The sequence below is a fragment of the Ranitomeya variabilis genome, chromosome 2, assembly GCF_051348905.1.
Source record: "Ranitomeya variabilis isolate aRanVar5 chromosome 2, aRanVar5.hap1, whole genome shotgun sequence".
Taxonomy (NCBI): domain Eukaryota; kingdom Metazoa; phylum Chordata; class Amphibia; order Anura; family Dendrobatidae; genus Ranitomeya; species Ranitomeya variabilis.
This window is the reverse complement of record NC_135233.1, coordinates 24,420,984-24,445,454: the sequence shown is the minus strand read 5'-3', so window position 1 is coordinate 24,445,454 and position 24,471 is coordinate 24,420,984. Positions and strand designations below refer to the sequence as shown.

General features: G+C 43.4%; 1 protein-coding gene across 8 annotated transcripts in view; it reads left to right on the top strand.

The window, feature by feature from the left end:
- The window catches only part of LOC143804231 (calpain-13-like), a 193,043-nt gene that overhangs the window by 28,166 nt on the left and 140,406 nt on the right, over positions 1-24,471 (top strand). For 5 of the 8 annotated variants that reach the window (XM_077282125.1, XM_077282124.1, XM_077282122.1 and 2 more), the window contains exon 1: positions 12,123-12,350. The exons of 1 other annotated variant lie outside the window; for it this stretch is intronic. The gene's annotated coding sequence lies outside the window, so the exon portion shown is untranslated. Of the gene's footprint in view, positions 1-12,122; positions 12,351-24,471 lie in introns of those variants that run through there. 2 more of the 8 variants (XM_077282126.1, XM_077282127.1) reach the window with 1 other exon arrangement.

Genomic DNA, 24,471 nt, shown 5'->3' with positions numbered 1-24,471 from the left:
TAACACATTCCACAGTCTCGTCAGTAATCATGTCTGGCGTTATCAAGTCTTTGTGTACCACAGTCCCGGCTGCCCCAGTGTCAATCAAGAATTCTGTCTCTTTCCCTCCCGGCATTGGTATGGTGGCCATCAAGGCAGGACCAGGTCCAGAGGGAACAAGAACAGGGCACACATTTGTCACTGGGTTGTCAGTTTCCTAGTCTGGAGGTGAAGAAGGTGGTAAATTGGTCTGAGTGTCCATTTTCTCCACAATTCCAGCACTTTACTGTTTCTAAGTCCTTAGGTTCCTCACTACGTCTCTACTGTTTTCCTTGTACTCCAGCATACATGACACATCTTCTCATTGTCCTAGTTTGTTCAACTCCTTTAGCAACCTTCAGGTCTTTTGGATCTACATTTCTCCATTCAGGTCTGGCTGTCTGTACTGCGTCTCGTAAACCTTTGGCCATACCGTCAATGAATGTATTTACCAATACTTTAACATCAAGTGGGTTTACTGGACTATACCCCATGTCTTCCCATTTCAGCTGTAACCGTCCAAAGTACATCTCTACACTCTCTCCTTTTGTCACATCTGTAAAAGTCTTAATTTGCGTCCTAGTACGTCACCTGCTTTTGTGCTCACTAACTCCCTAGGCCTGCCCAGGTGCACTTATACGTCCATCATATTGTCTTTCTCTGAAAAATGGGAAAGGTTGGTTCTCAGGGTCAGCCAATTGTTTTATGCGTAGCTAGCTAGTCAGAGAGCCTCCAGGGATAATACTCCTGTATCTGTTTTACCCTACCTGATGTGGTTGGTTCTCTGGTGGTGGGGGTGACTAGATGACCGGTTGGGGGTGACATGACATGCTGGTCTACAGCTCCTTCCCAAAAGGATTACTGTCAGCCTACTCCCAAAAGTTAATGTCCCCACTATCCACCAACCACAATCCTGTGTCAGCTTCTTATGTCACTACATGTGATCTTGTCTGGACAGGATTCAGTGCAATTCTCTTAGGCCGGGTTGCAGCACAGATCATACAAGTATTTCTCCAGTCTGGGTTTGTCTGACCACAGTGTTTACAAATCCATCTGTCTTGTCTGGGTCTCTGGTTATACAAAGGTATGACCGTAGCAGTAATGTGTCAGTCATAGTCAGACTTTTGAACATCAAAACATTCATAATACACCTTACTTCCATTCTGCTGCACTCTCTCAGATGCCATTTATTCACTTGCTTCCTTTTTCAATCTGTCTTTCACAATCTGTATAGCGGTTTTGGATCCCATTGGGGGCCCTGACTGCACACAGAATAAGTTGCCCATGGCTTCAACTTATCCGCTCAGACAACTCACCTGCAGTGTGAGTGTCAAGATTTAGAGGGAAGGTTATGCCACCTCTCACCCGGTAAACCTAAAGGATGTAATGGGAAGGCTAAAAACTGCCTCTCACCCGTTAGATCAGCTGGCTAGAAAAGGAAGACCCAGGTGTGTTAGGTGTCATGATTCTCAATGGCGAGAGAACATAGCCCAGCATATATGAGAACTAGCTCTTGGAAGATGGAAACTATACTGACCATGAACTAAACCTGCCGCACAACTAGAAGTGGCCGGGTAGCATGCCTACGTTTTTTTATCCCTAGATGCCCAGCGCCAGCCGGAGAACTACCTAATCCTAGCAGAGGAAAAGACAGTCCTGGCTCACCTCTAGAGAAATTTTCCCAAAAGGCAGACAGAGGCCCCCACATATATTGGCGGTGATTTTAGATGAAATGACAAACGTAGTAGGAAAATAGGTTTAGCAAAAATCGAGGTCCGCTTACTAGATAGCAAGAAGACAGAAAGGGCACTTTCATGGTCAGCAGAAAACCCTATCAAAACACCATCCAGAAATTACTTTAAGACTCTAGCATTAACTCATAACACCAGAGTGGCAATTTCCGCTCACAAGAGCTTTCCAGACACAGTAACGAAACAGCAGCTGTGAACAGGAACAAAATGCAAAAACACACAAGGACAAAAGTCCAACTTAGCTGGGAGTTGTCTAGTAGCAGGAACATGCACAGAAAGGCTTCTGATTACATTGTTGACCGGCATGAAACTGACAGAGGAGCAAGGTTATATAGCGACTCCCACATCCTGATAGGAGCAGGTGAACAGAGGGGATGATGCACACAAGTACAATTCCACAAGTGGCCACCGGGGGAGCCCAGAATCCAATTTCACAACAGTACCCCCCCCTCAAGGAGGGGGCACCGAACCCTCACCAGAACCACCAGGGCGATCAGGATGAGCCCTATGAAAGGCACGGACAAGATCGGAGGCATGAACATCAGAGGCAGTGACCCAAGAATTATCCTCCTGACCGTATCCCTTCCATTTGACCAGATACTGGAGTTTCCGTCTGGAAACACGAGAGTCCAAGATCTTTTCCACAACGTACTCCAACTCACCCTCAACCAACACCGGAGCAGGAGGCTCAACGGAAGGCACAGCCGGTACCTCATACCTGCGCAACAATGACCGATGAAAAACATTATGAATCGAAAAGGATGCAGGGAGGTCCAAACGGAAGGACACAGGGTTAAGAATCTCCAATATCTTGTACGGGCCGATGAACCGAGGCTTAAACTTAGGAGAAGAAACCCTCATAGGGACAAAACGAGAAGACAACCACACCAAGTCCCCAACACAAAGCCGAGGACCAACACGACGACGGCGGTTGGCAAAAAGCTGAGTCTTCTCCTGGGACAACTTCAAATTGTCCACCACCTGCCCCCAAATCTGATGCAACCTCTCCACCACAGCATCCACTCCAGGACAATCCGAAGATTCCACTTGACCGGAGGAAAATCGAGGATGAAACCCCGAATTACAGAAAAACGGGGACACCAAGGTGGCAGAGCTGGCCCGATTATTGAGGGCGAACTCCGCCAAAGGCAAAAAAGCAACCCAATCATCCTGATCCGCAGACACAAAACACCTCAAATATGTCTCCAAGGTCTGATTAGTCCGCTCGGTCTGGCCATTAGTCTGAGGATGGAAAGCAGACGAAAAAGACAAATCTATGCCCATCCTAGCACAGAATGCCCGCCAAAATCTAGACACGAATTGGGTCCCTCTGTCAGAAACGATATTCTCCGGAATACCATGCAAACGAACAACATTTTGAAAAAACAGAGGAACCAACTCGGAAGAAGAAGGCAACTTAGGCAAGGGAACCAGATGGACCATCTTAGAGAAACGGTCACACACCACCCAGATGACAGACATCTTATGAGAAACAGGCAGATCCGAAATAAAATCCATCGAGATGTGCGTCCAAGGCCTCTTCGGGATAGGCAAGGGTAACAACAATCCACTAGCCCGAGAACAACAAGGCTTGGCCCGAGCACAAACGTCACAAGACTGCACAAAGCCTCGCACATCTCGTGACAGGGAAGGCCACCAGAAGGACCTTGCCACCAAATCCCTGGTACCAAAGATTCCAGGATGACCTGCCAACGCAGAAGAATGAACCTCAGAGATGACTCTACTGGTCCAATCATCAGGAACAAACAGTCTACCAGGTGGGCAACGATCAGGTCTATCCGCCTGAAACTCCTGCAAGGCCCGCCGCAGGTCTGGAGAAACGGCAGACAATATCACTCCATCTTTAAGGATACCTGTGGGCTCAGAATTACCAGGGGAGTCAGGCTCAAAACTCCTAGAAAGGGCATCCGCCTTAACATTCTTAGAACCCGGTAGGTAAGACACCACAAAATTAAACCGAGAGAAAAACAACGACCAGCGCGCCTGTCTAGGATTCAGGCGCCTGGCAGACTCAAGGTAAATTAAATTTTTGTGGTCAGTCAATACCACCACCTGATGTCTGGCCCCCTCAAGCCAGTGACGCCACTCCTCAAAAGCCCACTTCATGGCCAAAAGCTCCCGATTCCCAATATCATAATTCCGCTCGGCGGGCGAAAATTTACGGGAAAAAAAAAGCACAAGGTCTCATCACGGAGCAGTCGGAACTTCTCTGCGACAACACCGCCCCAGCTCCGATTTCAGAAGCGTCGACCTCAACCTGAAAAGGAAGAGCAACATCAGGCTGACGCAACACTGGGGCGGAAGAAAAGCGGCGCTTGAGCTCCCGAAAGGCCTCCACAGAATCAGGGGACCAATCAGCAACATCAGCACCCTTCTTAGTCAAATCAGTCAATGGTTTTACAACATCAGAAAAACCAGCAATAAATCGACGATAAAAGTTAGCAAAGCCCAAAAATTTCTGAAGACTCTTAAGAGAAGAGGGTTGCGTCCAATCACCAATAGCCTGAACCTTGACAGGATCCATCTCGATGGAAGAGGGGGAAAAAATGTATCCCAAGAAGGAAATCTTTTGAACCCCAAAAACACACTTAGAACCCTTCACACACAAGGAATTAGACCGCAAAACCTGAAAAACCCTCCTGACCTGCTGGACATGAGAGTCCCAGTCATCCGAAAAAATCAGAATATCATCCAGATACACAATCATAAATTTGTCCAAATAATCGCGGAAAATGTCATGCATAAAGGACTGGAAGACTGAAGGGGCATTTGAAAGACCAAAAGGCATCACCAAATACTCAAAATGGCCCTCGGGCGTATTAAATGCGGTTTTCCACTCATCCCCCTGCTTGATTCGCACCAAATTATACGCCCCACGGAGATCAATCTTAGAGAACCACTTGGCCCCCTTTATACGAGCAAACAAATCAGTAAGCAGTGGTAACGGATATTGATATTTAACCGTGATTTTATTCAAAAGTCGATAATCAATACACGGCCTCAAAGAGCCGTCTTTCTTAGACACAAAGAAAAAACCGGCTCCTAAGGGAGATGACGAAGGACGAATATGTCCCTTTTCCAAGGACTCCTTTATATATTCTCGCATAGCCGCGTGTTCAGGCACAGACAGATTAAATAAACGACCCTTAGGGTATTTACTACCCGGGATCAAGTCTATGGCACAATCGCACTCCCGGTGCGGAGGTAGTGAACCAACCTTGGGTTCTTCAAAAATGTCACGAAAGTCAGACAAGAATTCAGGAATCTCAGAGGGAATAAATGATGAAATGGAAACCAAAGGTACGTCCCCATGAGTTCCTTTACATCCCCAGCTTAACACAGACATAGCTCTCCAGTCGAGGACTGGGTTATGAGATTGCAGCCATGGCAATCCCAGCACCAAAACATCATGTAGATTATACAGCACCAGAAAGCGAATAACCTCCTGGTGATCCGGATTAACACGCATAGTCACTTGTGTCCAGTATTGTGGTTTATTACTAGCCAATGGGGTGGAGTCAATCCCTTTCAGAGGTATCGGAGCCTCCAATGGCTCCAAATCATACCCACAGCGTTTGGCAAAGGACCAATCCATAAGACTCAAAGCAGCGCCAGAGTCGACATAGGCGTCCGCGGTAATAGATGACAAAGAACAAATCAGGGTCACAGATAGAATAAACTTAGACTGTAAAGTGCTAATTGAAACAGACTTGTCAGGCTTCTTAGTACGCTTAAAGCATGCTGATATAACATGAGTTGAATCACCACAATAGAAGCACAACCCATTTTTTCGTCTAAAATTCTGCCGCTCGCTTCTGGACAGAATTCTATCACATTGCATATTTTCTGGCGTTTTCTCAGTAGACACCGCCAAATGGTGCACAGGTTTGCGCTCCCGCAGACGCCTATCGATCTGAATAGCCATCGTCATGGACTCATTCAGACTCGCAGGCACAGGGAACCCCACCATAACATCCTTAATGGCATCAGAGAGACCTTCTCTGAAAATCGCCGCCAGGGCGCACTCATTCCACTGAGTAAGCACAGACCATTTGCGGAATTTTTGGCAGTATATTTCAGCTTCATCTTGCCCCTGAGACAAGGACATCAAGGCCTTTTCCGCCTGAAGCTCTAAATGAGGTTCCTCATAAAGCAACCCCAAGGCCAGAAAAAACGCATCCACATGGAGCAACGCAGGATCCCCTGGTGCCAATGCAAAAGCCCAGTCTTGAGGGTCGCCCCGGAGCAAGGAAATTACAATCCTGACCTGCTGTGCAGGGTCTCCGGCAGAGCGAGACTTCAGGGACAAAAACAATTTGCAATTATTTTTAAAATTTTGAAAGTGAGATCTATTCCTCGAGAAGAACTCAGGCAAAGGAATTCTAGGCTCAGACATAGGTGCATGAACAACAAAATCTTGCAAATTTTGTACCTTTGTGGCGAGATTATTCAAACCTGTAGCTACACTCTGAAGATCCATTTGAAACAGGTGAACACAGAGCCATTCAAGGATAAGAAGGAGAGAAAGAGAGGAAGGCTGCAGTATAGGCAGACTAGCAAGTGATTCAATTAAGAGCACACTCAGAACTAGAGGAAAAAAAAAAAAAAAAAAAATTGTAGCAGACTTCTTTTTTCTCTCCTTTCTCAGCCTTTACCAATCTTTCAATCACTTACAAGTTTTCCTCTAAAATAGGCACAGTTCTTTTTCACTTTCAATTTCCAACTTACAATATTGTACTATTGTTTAAACACAAACCTCTCAGCGTGTACTAAACCAAGGACAGAGAAACTTAGAATGCAATACATGCCCCACATGGCCCACAGCACAGAGATGAGAAATCTCAAGCAAGTCGCGCAGGGGTCCGACTCACCCCTCCCATCTGGTACACAGCACTGATAAGAGCTCAGTATCTTGTACACAGAAACGGATTGCAGCAGTTTTCAGACTTAATCTCTACAAAACATTCAAACATTCATCCTCTCGGAATTAAAAACAGTTTCTCTATACAGGCAAATCACTGCATAACTTGAATAAGCTGATTCTGAACGCGTCCGGCCAAAACACATATAGAAACCTATCCAATGTCAAACCATATATAACACAGGTGTCACTGAATCTCAGATGTAATTAAATGTACATTAAAAATATCCACAACTCATTCATCCTGGACCTTCAACAACAGTTAGATAAGTAATGATACTTATGTGATCACTCATTCATACGTGCTCATTCAGGGATTGTTTTTTCTTTTCCTTTCACTTTTCAGTTGATTTTTACAAGAAGAAAATCCCTTATCTCAATCACTCCACCTAATTCAGCTCAAACTGAGTTGAATAATGTCTTCTGTCACATACAGAGGACCACACCTAACGGAACCCCTCATCAATCAGGGATTCATCTCATAGACATACATGCAGCCTGCCTATTTTGCACTTTGGAATTCACACAACTCTATATAAATAAAACTGCAGCAGTGTCCACTGACACTCTGAAAGCACTTTTAAGGCCAAACAACAAAAACCACGGCCTTATACAAAATACAGCTTCATATAATGTACTGCCAATCCAAAATGACCAAAATAACAACACTGCACAGAGCCTATCCCAGCTCTGTATTACACACTAAACAAATACATAACCAATTAGGATATTGACAACTAATACAGATAACAATTATCACAATTATCATCTTATTACTCTATTATTCAACTCTCATACGGACATAAACAGACAAAACACAAAACTCACTGGTGATGTGGATTCTTTGAACCGTGTTGGCAGCCTTTTACCCAGAGGTATGGACAGATCCAGAAGAGAGATTGCAGGTGCAAAAACAGATTGTAAGAATAACATTTCTCACCTTGCTGCAGCTGGTGTTTGCATGTCCAATCTCTCAGGAAGCTCCCACATATGGATTCCGAATAGGCTGGTTACACGGCCCCACGTTGGGCGCCAAAAACTGTCGTAGCTGTTTTCATTCTGACCCAATGTCAGCTGACAGATCACCAGTGAGACCAAATTGTGGAATTACGCCCGTTATTTTACAAGCGCGCTTGGAGACAAAAAGACACCTCACACATATCCTGTGAGCAAGTCACTTTTATCTGATATATTAAAAGCCAAAGCAATGTTTTATATCATTTACAACAAATACATTTCAATGTAACTCATGTAGCCCCCACCATCACCCAGGGTCATACTTTATTTACCATAACTCAGAACATGTTGTGGCTGACTATTGAAAGCATACATGATAAGAAGTATAGTCTCTTTGAAGAGGAGATCATCAGACTACTGCGTCAACAGATTCTAGTAATTCTAACACTTAAAGGCAAGAGGCACTTAAAGGCAAACTAATAACCCTTCTATAACAAGTATAAAAGACACCTGTCCACAACCTCAAAGAGTCACACTCCAAACTCCCCTATGGTGAAGACCAAAGAGTTGTCGAAGGACACCAGAAACAAAATTGTAGCCCTGCACCAGGCTGGGAAGACTGAATCTGCAATAGGCAAGCAGTTTGGTATGATGAAATCAACTGTGGGAGCAATAATAAGAAAATGGAAGACATAGAAGACCACTGATAATCTCCCTCGATCTGGGACTCAAAACTCGTCATGTTTGGAAGAGACAGAATGCTAAGTTGCATCCAAGGAACATCATACCTACTGTGAAGCATGGGGGTGGCAACATCATGCTTTGGGGCTATTTCTCTGCAAATGGACCAGGACGACTGATCTATGTACATGAAAGAATGAATGGGGCCACGTATCATGAGATTTTGAGTGCAAACCTTCCATCAGCAAGGGCATTGAAGATGAAATGTGGATGGGTCTTTCAGCATGATAATGATCCCAAGCACACTGCCAGGGCAACAAAGGAGTGGCTTTGTAAGAAGCATATGAAGGTTCTGGAGTGGCCTAGCCAGCCCCAGATCTCAACCCCATAGAAAACCTTTGGAGGGAGTTGAAAGTCTGTGTTGTCCAGTGACAGGCCCAAAACATCACTGCTCTAGAGGAGAGCTACATGTAGGAATGGGCCAACATACCACCAACAGTGTGTGCCAGCCTTGTGAAGACTTACAGGAAATGGTTGACCTCTGTCATTGCCAACAAAGGACATATAACAAAATATTGAGATGAACTTTTGTTAATGACCAAACACTTATTTTCCACCGTAATTTGAAAAATAAATCTTGCCAAATCAGACAAGGTGATTTTCTGGATTTGTTTTTTTTGACTCTCATAGTTGTGGTCTACCTATGGTGTCAATTACAGGCCTCTCTCATCTTTTTAAGTGGGAGAACTTTCACAATTGGTGGCTGACTAAATACTTTTTTTCCCCACTGTATGTTTAGCGCGGCATGGAGCGGTGGCCATGAGTGAGGCAATCATCTCCTTTTACGCCCTGATGCGACATGAAAGTCTGGGTTCTGGCTGGATGTTTGTACTCGTGCTGTGGTTTTGTGTCCGTGCTGTGTGTGTGGGTCCTGGCTGAGTGTTTTTACTTACGCCCGTGCAGGCCGTCAGCAAGCTGGCCAGAACCGTAAGTTCCACAGTTCAATAAAGGTGACTTCTGTTCAAAAATAAAGTCTACTTTGTAGTAACTTGGTAAGGGTTATATACAGGGGATAGCGGGTACAAAGTCTTATGAATGTTTCCTTTACAGTACAAAGCATTTTCATTCACATAGTATCCTTCCTTTGTAGTCTACTCCATTGCAAGTGAGGCACACTGCTCCGCCTTATTTCATCACAAACCAGATTCTATGCCTCAGTCCTGATCAGCAAGTCTCTCTACTCCCTCTGCGGTTCCATGTTCTCTTTCTTCCACTACTGGTGCATTGGATCTACTGTTCGAAACCTCCACTAGTCCCATGAACTCAGTCCTGTTTTGACCCATTACCATCGGTGTTGCAAATTCGGGCGGCTTGTGACTCAGTGTCCTCTCTAAGGACAACTAGGAAAGAGCAAACTCAAACTGTAATGTTCGGGGTTCAAACCGGACACCTAGTGTCTGTTACTGAGCCCAGAACATGGAATTTTTACAAGATGTCCGGTTTACTATTCGGGTCTGGATGCCGAGTAAAGTTTGTTGAAAGGCTGCAGAGCAGCCAATCAACAAGCTTTTAGGCTCTGGGCACTTCCTGAGCCATCACAGCTTTTGTGTGACCGCTATCTAAGGTGCATGGCTTTCCCCTCTGTTTTTTTACCAGAGATTAGCTAAAAAACTGCTGACATTGGAGAATCAGGAGATAAACATCCAATATCCCAAGGCAAAGAAGTCTAAAAACATCAGATGAAAGAAGGAAGGCAACCTTTTAACTTGAGCAAACAGGTCAGACAAGAACCATGATCGATCTGTCAGTGATGAAGAGCAGACAGCGCAGCGATAGTTATATAGAGTGGTTCTCTTGGTGTGCTGCCCCATAGTCCTGCATCTCTATGCCCTGGTGACTGCCCAGGCACCCAGCACCAACCCAAATAGGTCAGATGTGTAAATATTTTAAGCATAAGTCTACTAAATCCAGAATATTGACGGTATCACCATCGGCATAGAAAGGTGTTTTTTTTAACAGTAATAGCGTTATTACATGTCTATACCAATGAGCATTGTGTATCAGTCTTTACAATAATTTTCATCATCTTTAGTTAACTTCCCTGATACTTGATTATCTCTTATAATTAATATTTATATTAATTACTGATCGGAGATCTGTCCATATAGGGCTCAATACAGTGGGATAAAAACACTGATTACATTATTCTGTCAACTCTTACTCCCCTGTATCACCCGTTTTGCTTACATCCCTTTTTTACTCCCCTAGACCACCGATCATGCTTCCATCACCTCTTTACTCACCTAGACCACCGATTATGCTTCCATCACCTCTTTACTCACCTAGACCACTGGTGTTGCTTACATCCCCTCTTTACTCTGCTAGACCCCCGATTATGCTTACATCCCCTCTTTACTCCCCTAGACCACCAGTGCTGCTTACATCCCCTCTTTTTTCCACTAGACTATTGGTGTTGCTTACATCACCTCTTTACTCCTCTAGACCACTGATTATGCTTACATCCCCTCTTTACTCCCCTAGACCACCAGTGTTGCTTACATTCCCTCTTTATTCCACTATACCAGTGGTGTTGCTTATTTCTCTTCTTTACTCCCCTAGACCACCAGTGTTGCTTATTTCCCCTCATTACTCTCCTAGACCATCGGTGAATGCTTACATCTCCTCTTTACTCCTCTAGACCACCTGTATTGCTTGCATCTCCCCTATTTACTTCCTTGGACCAGTGGTGATGCTTACATCCCCTCTTCACTCCCCTATACCACAGGAAATGCTTACATTACACATTTACTCCCATAGTCATCTAGAATATTTACGTTATTCTTTTACTTTCCAAGACCACCAGGGTTTTGTTACTGATCTTTTTGAAACTCTAAGACCCGGGTGAGGAACTTCAGGCCCCTGGCCCATTTACGGCCATCGATGATCTTTTATCCAACCCCCAGGTAGATTCCCGGGGGATTGCAGGGCTTGGGTCGGCAACTGCTTTTTGCCTTTTAATTTCGTGCTCTGTGAGCATGAAAACTGAGGCTCGTGCAATGAAAGATTAAGTCCTGACACCAGTGCCAGCATCAGGATGTACTTTGTGGGCTGAGTTATCATGCAATTTATCCGGCCCCCGAAGGGTGGTATAAACATCAAATAGCCCTTAGACGAAAAAAGATTCCCCACCCCTGCTCTAGAAGGTTGGCATTGACAACTTCAATTGTCAGAACACAAGGGAAATTAACATTAACTCTTTAACAACCTTACATCACTAGAAATGTTGGAATAAACCATTTTACCAGCTTACACTCTAGGGATATTAGCTAACAAAAGGTAAACGCTGGATACCAAACTCCCTAAATTACCATACCTTTATCTGGTTGACAACACTAATTCCATCATCCAAGAAGCATGCACTGCCAGCTACATCCCCACCTAGCTATGCTCCTGGATCCATGACTTTTAAAGGGTAAGGGATGGTGGCGACTAGTGAACAGATTGGAGGACCAAGGGGCATTTTAATTTTGTAAGGCTGACACAATGTTCCCATATAAGCAGTACTCTCATTACCTATTACTAGACTAATGATATCAAATTATAAACTTTTACACCATCTGAAATTGGTCCTTCATAAAGGTAAAAAGGCAAGTAGGATGAGTCCTGTGTGATCTGGCGAATACTCAGGTGACACTTCCAGGTAGTATGACGTATTCCTCTATTGTGAGGTGGAGAGGGGGCGAAACTCTACTCCTTTACTTCATAATAGCCTCCAACTAGAAGTAAAGCTCTCAGCGCTCAGGGAGACACAGCCACATCACCTGGCTGCAAAAAAAGCTCAATACACGTCAGTTAATGATTGGCAAACAAACAATACAACACAAGACTGAGGAAAGAAGGAGGATCAATACTGAAGAAATACAATATTAAACTCTGGAGTGAAAGTGCAAGAAAAAAACAAACTTGGATTGTAACTTGATGGTTCCTTGAAGATCCATAAGGTAAATAATTTTTCCATAGAGACCATGAGTCTTGTGCGAGATGTCTCATCACCACTCTTTCCTTAGACACTTTTTTAGTTGTGGAACAGTCCCAGAATTACCTTTCAATCTGTGGTTTTTGAAGGTGAATGTGTTACCATATTTCTGTTGTTATCATTATTAATTCATAGTACCCAGGGGAATATAAACTGAAATGGAATACCTGGGCACGGGCACTAGAAGGGCAGCTAAAGTTTGCACCTGGGGCAGGGATGCTGACAGGTGGTACATAGTGGGGAACAGAAATCGTGGCACTTGTGGCAAGAACTTTGCGGGGAGGTCATCGAAACTGGACACATACAACAAACACTAAACTGGGCACCCGGAGCAGATGTGAAGATGGTCTCCTGTATACAGCACTAATCTTGTCACCTGCGGCAACAACATCGTACGTGGGCATTTGGAGAAAATACACTAGACTGGGCACCTAGGGGAAATAATTATCTGGACATCTAAGGCAGGGACTTAACTGTGTACCTAGGGCAAATACTAAAATAGTCTCTGTAGTCCCCTGGGATGGGGATGTTTAAACATCTGGGATGGGGATGTTTAAAGTGGGATCTGAGGAGATACTAAAAGGGGCATGTGTGGCTGACGTACAGTACAGGGGTATGCTCAGATGTCACCGACATGTCAGCGGTTCATAGGGAGAGAGGATTTACAGGACGGATTCTGAACTAATAATCTGCTATGATTTATAGAGTACAGTAGTCCCTCTATATATCGCGGTTCACTTATTGCGGACTCACTGTATCACGGGATTATATTTAATTATTTATTTTTCGCTATATCGTGGAATTTTGCGGTACTGTACACGGCACACAATTGGCTGACTGAAGGAAGGTGACCAACCAGAGCATTGTCCTCTGTATCTGGGGTGCTGATTGGCTCAGTAATCGCAGCATCAGTCTGTTTGCTATCCCGCACTGTGCGCACCCCTGATCGCTGTGCGTAGTAAGTACCCATATCAAATGTTACAGTACAGTACTGTACACGTATGTTGTTAAATATATATACTAAAATAAATGTAAGGTTCCTACTTTGTGGATTTTCAAATATTGTAATACCCACAATAAGTGAGGGATCGCTGTAACACCTAAAGAGAAAATCTGTCTGGTGCTCATTTTTTGTATTTATATTATTCCCATATTGTCAGACTTATATCATGGATTTGTCCCATTGTGATGAATTTGTGGCCAAAAAAGTCTGCTACATCTGATTTCTTCCTAAGGCTGCCGTCACACTTTTTTTTTGTAGCCAAAACCAGGAGTGGGTGATAAATACAGAAGTGGTGCATATGTTTCTATTATACTTTTCCTCTAATTGTTCCACTGCTGGTTTTGGCTACAAATACTGATGTAAAATACTGACCAAATACTGATAGTGTGACGGCAGCCTAAAAGTGACATGCTATTTTGTGCATGTGTATTTAGCGGTGAATGAGCCTATACGGCTTTGTAAGTTTTGTGCTTCCTCCAGTATACACTATATGTTGTTTACCAGACAGTGTATACACCACGCTGATAACTTTCTATACTTTGTCTCTATGTTCAGGAATGTAACGTGCAGCTCAAATTACAAAGAAAGCGAGAAGCAGAAATATTTGTTCTTTTATACTAAAATATGCAACTTTACAAAGTACCGTAATTATGTAACAGAAATGTGTCAGCTATAAACAAAAATTTCCTGACTAATGAGAATTACCAATTTACTGGATTTTAAAAATGCTGCTAAGAAGTGTAGAGAAGAGATACGTACGTCGCAGGTCCTTCTTCTAGGTTTTCATTATATAATAATAATAATAATAATAATAATAAATACGGACAAGTGTTCTGTAGGACAGTCTATCGTTCCTTAATGGTAACTATAAAGCCTTCTGCAACAGAATATACATACACACAAAGCCACAAACCATGTACACTTCCTTCAGTATATGAAAATATATATTACCAGCTCATGACCGGCCATTTCTCCCCGTTCCTGACCAGGTACATCTTCATGTTTTGTCGTACATGTGCTTTTAATGGTTCTAAATAAATTTGTCATTCGGATACATTTTTTTTGTGATAAATGTGGTCGAATGTGTATGTCATTGCTATATTCCTTTTATAACTAACATCAGGAGAAAGCATAAAGAAACATAGGAATGCTTTCACCTTTCCGTATAAATTAGTTTGATTCCAAGTCTGCACAATTGAAGATAGTGTCTCCGTAAGTACGACCCAGACATTCACATTAATTGCAATAAAACATGAAAACCATGAAAATACTTTGCACATGCAGAACACCTGCAAGGATACAAAAGATAGAGGATTAGGAGGAGCATTTCTGGGAATTCACCCTTTGCTCAATGTTGTTTTTAGCTCAGAAGTCTCTGTTTTACCCTCCGGCGTGTCTTACTGGGCTGGGGTGGGTCTCCTATTATTACTGTATTCATACCAGTTCCTTCCTTAAGCAGATATTCTATTTCAATTTCTAAGGTGAGGTCAGAGAACAATATTTCCTGTAAATTTGCAACACTGTAAGGGTTCTGCATTGTGCTGAAGAAATCACCAGGAAATGGGGACAAAATTGCACACAACAAAAGGGGACTCTCCCTCTCATACATTACACTTGTCACAGTTGCCCCCAGATTGCCAGATAGATGCTCCATAGTTCTTGTCAGAGATGCTCTTTAAAGTGTCAGCCATAAGTGTCTTTGCTGTGCGCCTATGTAGTTCATTGCATAGATGCCCCCAGAATGCCTGCCTGTGATAGATTTCCTGAAAAAAAGCCATCCCATGCCCAACTAAAAAGCCATCCCATGCCCAACTAAAAAGCCATCCCATGCCCAACTAAAAAGCCGTCCCGTGCCCAACTAAAAAGCCGTCCCATGCCCAACTAAAAAGCCATCCCATGCCCAACTAAAAAGCCATCCCATGCCCAACTAAAAAGCCATCTCATGCCCAACTAAAAAGCCATCCCATGCCCAACTAAAAAGCCATCTCATGCCCAACTAAAAAGCCATCTCATGCCCAACTAAAAAGCCATCCCATGCCCAACTAAAAAGCAGTCCCATGCCCAACTAAAAAGCTGTCCCATGCCCAACTAAAAAGCGATCCCATGCCCAACTTTTACTTTATACTTTGATGTTTTAAGATATTATTACAACAGGACTAGTTAGATAAATTAAGGAAATCACAAAGTGCAATATTAGCATTTCTAAATGTAAAGATCTAAACAAGTAGATCCAGAGGGTTCATGTATCATTTACGTGTATACTACACAATATATATCCGTGTGTTAAATGCATCAACAATATGTGCTAAAGAAGACAGAAAGTCATCAAATTACATTCACATTTTAGTACTTCCCACCACCCATAAAAAAGTGGAGAAACCAATGTATTTCAATGGGTAGAGTAAAAAAGCTGAAAGAGGTAAAAATATGAAACATCCGTTGTTAAATCAGAGGAACAATGCACTTAGTAAAGTCCACATATAAGGCTGTGATCACACCTGCTTTTGGTAATTCCATTCGTAGGCTCGTTGTTTTGGGGTCAGACAGATGGAATTCATGCCCAAAAATGTATCAGTTGTATAAGTTATGCAAATAGAAGTAGAGGGGACCCATTTGTTATTAAAGGGGGCAATCTGGGTTCTGTTATGTGTCCATTGTTATGTTCCATTCCTAAAATGGAACAAACAGAACTGCCAAAAGCAGGTGCAAAACCTTCCTAAGGCTGGAGTTACACTAGCGTTTAAAAATTCGGTCAGATGTTGATCCACAAAAGTAGGACAATTGTCAGGAGAGTACAGTGTGATTTTTCTCACCTAACACCCGCCTGACATCTGTATGACATGTGTATGCAATCTGTATGCAATGCGTTTTTAATTTCAGCTTTTACTTATGCATGGTCCGTATGCGGCGCTATTTTTTCTCGCACCCTTTGACTTGCATTGGCGATTGCGATCCGAAATTCACACCCACTTGCAGCATACTGAGATTTTTTATCAGTCTAATCACAATCCGTTCCGTGCTGATTAAAAAATCACAGATGAGCACTGAATAATTGAATAACAATGTTCAGAATGCAATTCGATTTTTATTTTTAGTGGATTACATTCATCCGATTTCATCGCAAGTGTAAAGGTACCTTCACACGAAGCGACGCTGCAGCGATAGCGACAACGATGCCGATCGCTGCAGCGTCGCTGTTTGATCGCTGGGGAGCTGTCACACAGACCGCTCTCCAGCGACCAACGATGCCGAGGTCCCCGGGTAACCAGGGTAAACATCGGGTTGCTAAGCGCAGGGCCGCGCTTAGTAACCCGATGTTTACCCTGGTTACCAGCGTAAAAGTAAAAAAAACAAACAGTACATGCTCACCTGCGCGTCCCCCAGCGTCTGCTTCCTGACACAGACTGAGCTCCGGCCCTAACAGCAGAGCGGTGACGTCACCGCTGTGCTTTCACTTTCACTTTAGGGCCGGCGCTCAGTAAGTGTCAGGAAGCGGACGCTGGGGGACGCGCAGGTGAGCATGTACTGTTTGTTTTTTTTACTTTTACGCTGGTAACCAGGGTAAACATCGGGTTACTAAGCGCGGCCCCGCGCTTGGTAACCCGATGTTTACCCTGGTTACCAGTGTAAAATATCGCTGGTATCGTTGCTTTTGCTTTCAAACACAACGATACACGGCGATCGGACGACCAAATAAAGTTCTGGACTTTATTCAGCGACCAGCGACATCACAGCAGGATCCTGATCGCTGCTGCGTGTCAAACGAAACGATATCGCTAGCGAGGACGCTGCAACGTCACGGATCGCTAGCGATATCGTTACAAAGTCGTTTCGTGTGAAGGTACCTTAAGTCCTAGGAGGCACTATGCAGGCGTGTACCATACAGACTCGATCAGATATTGGCCAGAGGGGGATCTGCTCCTTATATTCCCATATCCCCTCTGGAGGGCTGCAGCCTGCAGGGGGAGATTGTTATGATCCTAGTGGTAGAGGATCGCTGAAGTTCCAGCTAAGTCCGCAAACACAAAATCTAGCTCATAGGGAGGTGGTAACTAGGCTGACCGAATATCTGATCCTAACACAACAACTAACAGTAGCCGGGGAACGTACCTACGTTGATTCTAGATGTCTCGCACCAGCCGGAGAACTAACTAACCCTTTCAGAGAAAATAAGACCTCACTTGCCTCCAGAGAAGGGACCCCAAAGGTATGATACAAGCCCCCAACAAATAATAACGGTGAGGTAAGAAGAAAAGACAAACGTAAGTATGAACTAGATTTAGCAAAGTGAGGCCCACTAATTAATAGCAGAAAATAGAAAGAGAACTTATACGGTCAGCAAAAACCCTACCAAAATATCCACGCTGAATATCCAAGAACCCCCGCACCGACTAACGGTGTGGGGGGAGAATATCAGCCCCCTAGAGCTTCCAGCAAAAATCAGGAATCACATTGTAACAAGCTGGAACAAAATAGCAGTAATGCGGATAAACAAAAATAAGGAAGCAGGACTTAGCTTATCTTGCAAAAAGCAGGAGACCAGGAGACAGGAGCCAAAAGACAAAGACTGATTACATCGATTCCAGGCACTAGACTGAGTTTCCAGGAAGTCTAAATAGAAACACCCAAGGCCTAACGACCCAGGTGGGTACAAATCTGGAGAAAGGCAATCCAAGTGTCATACCGCTAGTGATCACAAGAGGGAGCCAAAAAATACAATTCACAACAGTACCCCCCCTTTAAGGAGGGGTCACCGAACCCTCACCACGACCACCAGGGCGATCAGGATGAGCCGCGTGAAAAGCACGAACCAAATCGGCCGCATGAACATCAGAGGCGACCACCCAGGAATTATCCTCCTGACCATAGCCCTTCCATTTGACCAGACACTGAAGCCTCCGTCTAGAGAGACGAGAATCCAAGATCTTCTCCACCACGTACTCCAACTTGACACAGACATTGCCTTCCAATCCAAGACTGGATTATGGGTCTGTAACCATGGCAGACCTAAAATGACCAAATCATGCATTTTATGCAGAACAAGAAAACGAATCACCTCCCGATGTTCAGGAGTCATGCACATGGTCACTTGTGTCCAATACTGCGGCTTATTCTCCGCCAATGGCATAGCATCAATTCCTCTAAGAGGAATGGAATTTTTTAAAGGCTCCAGGACAAAACCACAGCGCTTGGCAAACGACAAGTCCATGAGGCTCAGGGCAGCACCTGAATCCACAAGTGCCATAGCAGGGTAGGAAGACAATGAGCAAATTAGAGTTACAGACAAAATAAACTTAGGATTCAAATTACCAATGGTGACAGGACTAATCATCCTTGTTAGGCGCTTAGAGCATGCTGAGATAACATGTGTAGAATCACCACAGTAAAAACACAACCCATTCTGACGTCTATGATTTCGTCGTTCAGCTCTAGTCTGAATTCTATCACATAACATTGAGTCAGGTGCCTGTTCAGACAGCACTGCCAGAGGATTAGCAGATTTGCGCTCCCGCAAACGCCGATCTATCTGAATGGCCAGAGCCATAGAATCACTCAGACTTGTAGGAATGGTAAAACCCACCATCACATTCTTAATGGCTTCAGAAAGGCCATTTCTGAAATTTGCGGCCAGAGCACACTCATTCCATTGAGTGAGCACGGACCATTTCCGAAATTTTTGGCAATACACTTCTGCCTCATCCTGGCCCTGAGAGATAGCCAGCAACGCTTTTTCTGCCTGAATTTCAAGATTGGGCTCCTCATAAAGTAATCCGAGCGCCAGAAAAAACGCATCAATATTTGCCAATGCCGGATCTCCTGGCGCCAATGCAAAAGCCCAATCCTGAGGGTCGCCACGCAAGAAAGAGATAACAATTTTAACTTGCTGAGCTGAGTCTCCAGACGAACGCGGTCTCAAAGATAGAAACAATTTACAATTATTCCTAAAATTCCTAAATTTAAATCGATCACCAGAGAAAAGCTCAGGAATAGGTATCTTAGGCTCTGACATAGGACTACTAGTAACAAAATCCTGAATGCCCTGCACTCGTGCAGCAAGCTGATCCACACTAGTAATCAGAGTCTGAACATTCATGTCTGCAGCAGAGCTTCAAGCCACTCAGAGAAAAAGGGGAAGAAGAAAAAAAAACAAAAAAAACCTCAGAACTTCTTTTCTTTTTATCCCGCTTCAGCAATGCATTAATGGCCTGGAATACTGTTATGATCCTAGTGGTAGAGGATCGCTGAAGTTCCAGCTAAGTCCGCAAACACAAAATCTAGCTCATAGGGAGGTGGTAACTAGGCTGACCGAATATCTGATCCTAACACAACAACTAACAGTAGCCGGGGAACGTACCTACGTTGATTCTAGATGTCTCGCACCAGCCGGAGAACTAACTAACCCTTTCAGAGAAAATAAGACCTCACTACTGTTATGATCCTAGTGGTAGAGGATCGCTGAAGTTCCAGCTAAGTCCGCAAACACAAAATCTAGCTCATAGGGAGGTGGTAACTAGGCTGACCGAATATCTGATCCTAACACAACAACTAACAGTAGCCGGGGAACGTACCTACGTTGATTCTAGATGTCTCGCACCAGCCGGAGAACTAACTAACCCTTTCAGAGAAAATAAGACCTCACTTGCCTCCAGAGAAGGGACCCCAAAGGTATGATACAAGCCCCCAACAAATAATAACGGTGAGGTAAGAAGAAAAGACAAACGTAAGTATGAACTAGATTTAGCAAAGTGAGGCCCACTAATTAATAGCAGAAAATAGAAAGAGAACTTATACGGTCAGCAAAAACCCTACCAAAATATCCACGCTGAATATCCAAGAACCCCCGCACCGACTAACGGTGTGGGGGGAGAATATCAGCCCCCTAGAGCTTCCAGCAAAAATCAGGAATCACATTGTAACAAGCTGGAACAAAATAGCAGTAATGCGGATAAACAAAAATAAGGAAGCAGGACTTAGCTTATCTTGCAAAAAGCAGGAGACCAGGAGACAGGAGCCAAAAGACAAAGACTGATTACATCGATTCCAGGCACTAGACTGAGTTTCCAGGAAGTCTAAATAGAAACACCCAAGGCCTAACGACCCAGGTGGGTACAAACCTGGAGAAAGGCAATCCAAGTGTCATACCGCTAGTGATCACAAGAGGGAGCCAAGAAATACAATTCACAACAGGAGATACTTTGGCTTCATTTGTTGCCATTGCTAAAAAATGCTTCTGCCTGTTTCTGACTCACTTTTTACTGACTTTAATAGTAAAAAAGATAAAATAAATAACATAAATAATTAAAGGGGAAGTGAACCTCCTCCAGGTCCCCAGGTAACTTTAGATTAATGTTGGCAAATTGAAGGACGCTTTTAGCATTAGATTGCCATAAAATAAGAAGTAATCATGAATTGACGGCGCCCTTAAACTGAGGAGGTTCAATAAAGAAAGTCAAAGAAGATGTGCAAAAGATGCATGGAAGATATTATAAGCTTCATCCAAGTGTCGACTGGTTAGAGGCTTATTTTTTTATTTTATTTTAATGAAATTCCCCGTTAGAGCTTGGCTTGTTCAGATTTCCTGGCTTTCTGAAGTGTCTTATTCAGCAGTTTTGCATCTTAGTTACAAGAAGATCAATCAATTGTATAGGATTTATAAAAATGCTTCATTTACAAAACACGGAAATCATTAAGTGCAACACTTTCTCCTTGTGCTTTTAATCTTATTGAGCGGTCCGGCTCCTCAATCTTTCCCTAATGATCCGCACTGGAAGCCAAACAAACTTTTCAGCCATTGATTTGTGCGGCCGCAGAGTAGATGGATTCCAATGTTCTCTATAATACAATTACACCTCCAGGAGCCGCTGCCCCATCAGACGCCTCTGAGCTCTGACGGATTTAATCTCCTTTAATTTCATTAGAAATAATTTGTTCCGGAGGAAAAGTGAAAAGAATTATAGATATTAGAGAATGATGTAACGTCAGTGTATGATCCCAGCAACATCGGCACCATCAGGAGCCTCCACAAGACATTTATTACTGAGCAATAGGTTGTAAGCAAGTCCAAATCTACGGTATCTATCATCTATCTATCTATTATCTATCTATCTATTATCTATTTATCATCTATCTATTATCTATCTATCAACCTTCTATCTATCTATTATCTATCTATTATCTAATTATCTATTATCTATCTATCTATTATCTATCTATCTATCTAATTATCTATTATCTATCTATTAATCTAGTATCTATTATCTTTCTATTCTCTATCTATTATTATTTTTTTATTATTATTATTATTATTATTATTATTATTATTTATTTATATAGCACCATTGATTCCATGGTGCTGTACATGAGAGGGGGTTACATACAAATTACAGACATCACTTACAGTAAGCAAACTAATAATGACAGACTGGTACAGAGGGGCGAGGAGGACCCCACCCTTGCGGGCTTACATCTATCTATCTATCTATCTATCTATCTATCTATCTATCTATCTATCTATATCAAGGGTCCGCAACCACGTTGCCACATGCAGTATTTCAGAGAGTAAGAGAAATCTTGGCATGAATGAGGATCTTTCTGCTATAATTTGAGGGATTTCAGTGGTTGGCTAATTACGTATTCTCCCCTTGTCTTTTGTCTGAGGCTCCAAATAAGAAATTAGATGACCAATAACCATCATAAAAGTGGAAAATGCGACTGCTTATCAAATATTTGAGGTCCATACTGTCTATATCAATCACTTGGGAATACCCCTTAAAGGAAACCTGTCAGCAGGTTTTTAGGCCCCAAACTAATGTCACCTATGTAAAGTCCCTGTAGTGATGATCATTTCCATATCTTTGCATTTTAAGTCCTTCTCTCTATTTGTATAGAAATCTATCAGCGATGTTTTTATGTAAATGAGCCACAAGTGCAGGAGACCTCTCCGCGCACCTACAGCTCTCCGTCCTCTCTCCCTCTTTTCCAGCCCACCGCCGGCCTTCTGCTAGCGACTGACAGGTCTCTTTTCTCTGATCCTTGCTGCCCGCCTGAGATGTTTTGATTAGCCAGTTTGTAGTACTGCTTTCCCCTGCAGCGAGCACAGCTGCATCCTCTAAATGTAGCCCGGAAGATGATCAGAAGATGTTGAATCGGTTGCATTACAGAGATCCTATAAGATCTATAGGATATGGTCCTCTAATCATAGGTTTAGAGAATGGGGTTGTCTTCTTTGAAGGTGATCTGTCAGCATATAATGACTGCAAACCAAGTTCAGACGCTCGGTGCATCATGGCGGTGACAAGCATTCACATACTCCATCTGCTTGTCTTCCCTCTATCTCTGCCCATCTCTGGCTCTATGAAGTTGGAGCTGTCAATCAAATAAGGGCCCTGGGAAGGTTTAGAAATTGAGGGAAAACAAGCAGGTGGGAAGGTGCATTTAAAAGTTTGGCCTCGTCATGGTGCACCGAGCGCCTCTACTTGGTTTGATCAGTCATTCTGTGCTGACAGAGCCCCTTCAAAGAAGACAACCCCATTTACAAGTAAAATAAGGATTGTATAAGCAGCATATTTATAGTGACACAGGTTTTACAGCTTTGATTGGAAGGTTGGACGGGCCCTGCTTGACCTCACGTGTGATTTTCTTTGCTAATTATCCTTATCTGCTTTAATTATAACACTTGTATGAAGAAAAGCCGGAGTCAGAACATGAAAAACAGACAGAGATAAAAGTGGGTAAATAGAAGGTCGGAGGCAGCGGAACAGACGGTAAATGTGGCTCCTGCTGTTCAGACAGGAAATCAGGTTGTTTGCATGCAGCGAGCGATAGATAACGGATGATAGTCAGCCACATAAAATCTGCGTGATCGTAACTACATCGAGGCTCTGATGAGAATCTTCAGTTTTTGCAAACTTTTAAAACTTTGTTTTGTTTGTTCTACTCCTCGATGCAACTGCAGGGGCTGGAGGTAAAACTTAGAGTCTGCAGCGGAGCGTACACGACAGCAGGGTCATACCACAGGATTTTCTCTCAACTTAAGGTACCTTCACACTAAACAACTTTCCAACGAGAACGACAACGATCCGTGACGTTGCAGCGTCCTGGATAGCAATCTTGTTGAGTTTGACACGCAGCAGCGATCTGGATCCCGCTGTTATATCGCTGGTCGGAGCTAGAAGTCCAGAACTTTATTTGGTCGCTAGATCGGCGTGTATCGTCGTGTTTGACAGCAAAAGCAACGATGTCAGCAATGTTTGTATATGGAGCGTGAACGATAAGTGAGTCGCCGTTACGTCACTGGATCGCTCCTGCATCGTTCTGGAGCTGCTGTGTTTGACGTCTCTACAGCGACCTAACAGCGACGCTCCAGCGATCTAGTTTAGGTCGGATCGTTGTCTATATCGCTGGAGCGTCGCTGAGTGTGACGGTACCTTAAGAGAATTGGAGCTATTATGGTAATCCCACTGATCAGAGTATGATTAGAGTGTGATCCGATTTTCTCAGATGTGGAGAAAATGGGGGAAAAAAATCCTCCATCTTCTCCATTCTGTCATTCCATGAAAAGTGGAACGCACTCAGATGGGTCCGATTTTTTTGACTGACCCATTGATTTGCTTGGGCTAGTGCGATCTGATTTAGGGATGCAAATCGTGCATGCTGCGATTTTTGTGCTTGGACAGACTTGGTCCGAGGGAAAAAAATGGGAAATGCATTGCTCCATAGATTAACATTGGTGTGAGTGCGATCTGATGCTCGTTGCATCACAGTCAGACCGAACATAGGGTCGTCTGCATGAGCCCCTAGGGCCTGTCCATCACCCTGGTTTCCAACACATCTGTTAAGATAAGATAAACAACCCCTTTAATTCACCCTGCAACCAGCACTAGACAGTGTAATACAGCCACAATAAAAGGCAAATGGTGCAAAATTTGCAATAAAACCCAATTGCAAAAATGATTTTTAGATCCAACTGCATGCATTTAGGAAAAAAAAATTGTCCCCAAAGGTTGAACAAGGGGATCGAATTTCAGTTCCAGGCACATCCTCACATAAAGATGATTTTCTGTGATGGCATAGGTACACATTA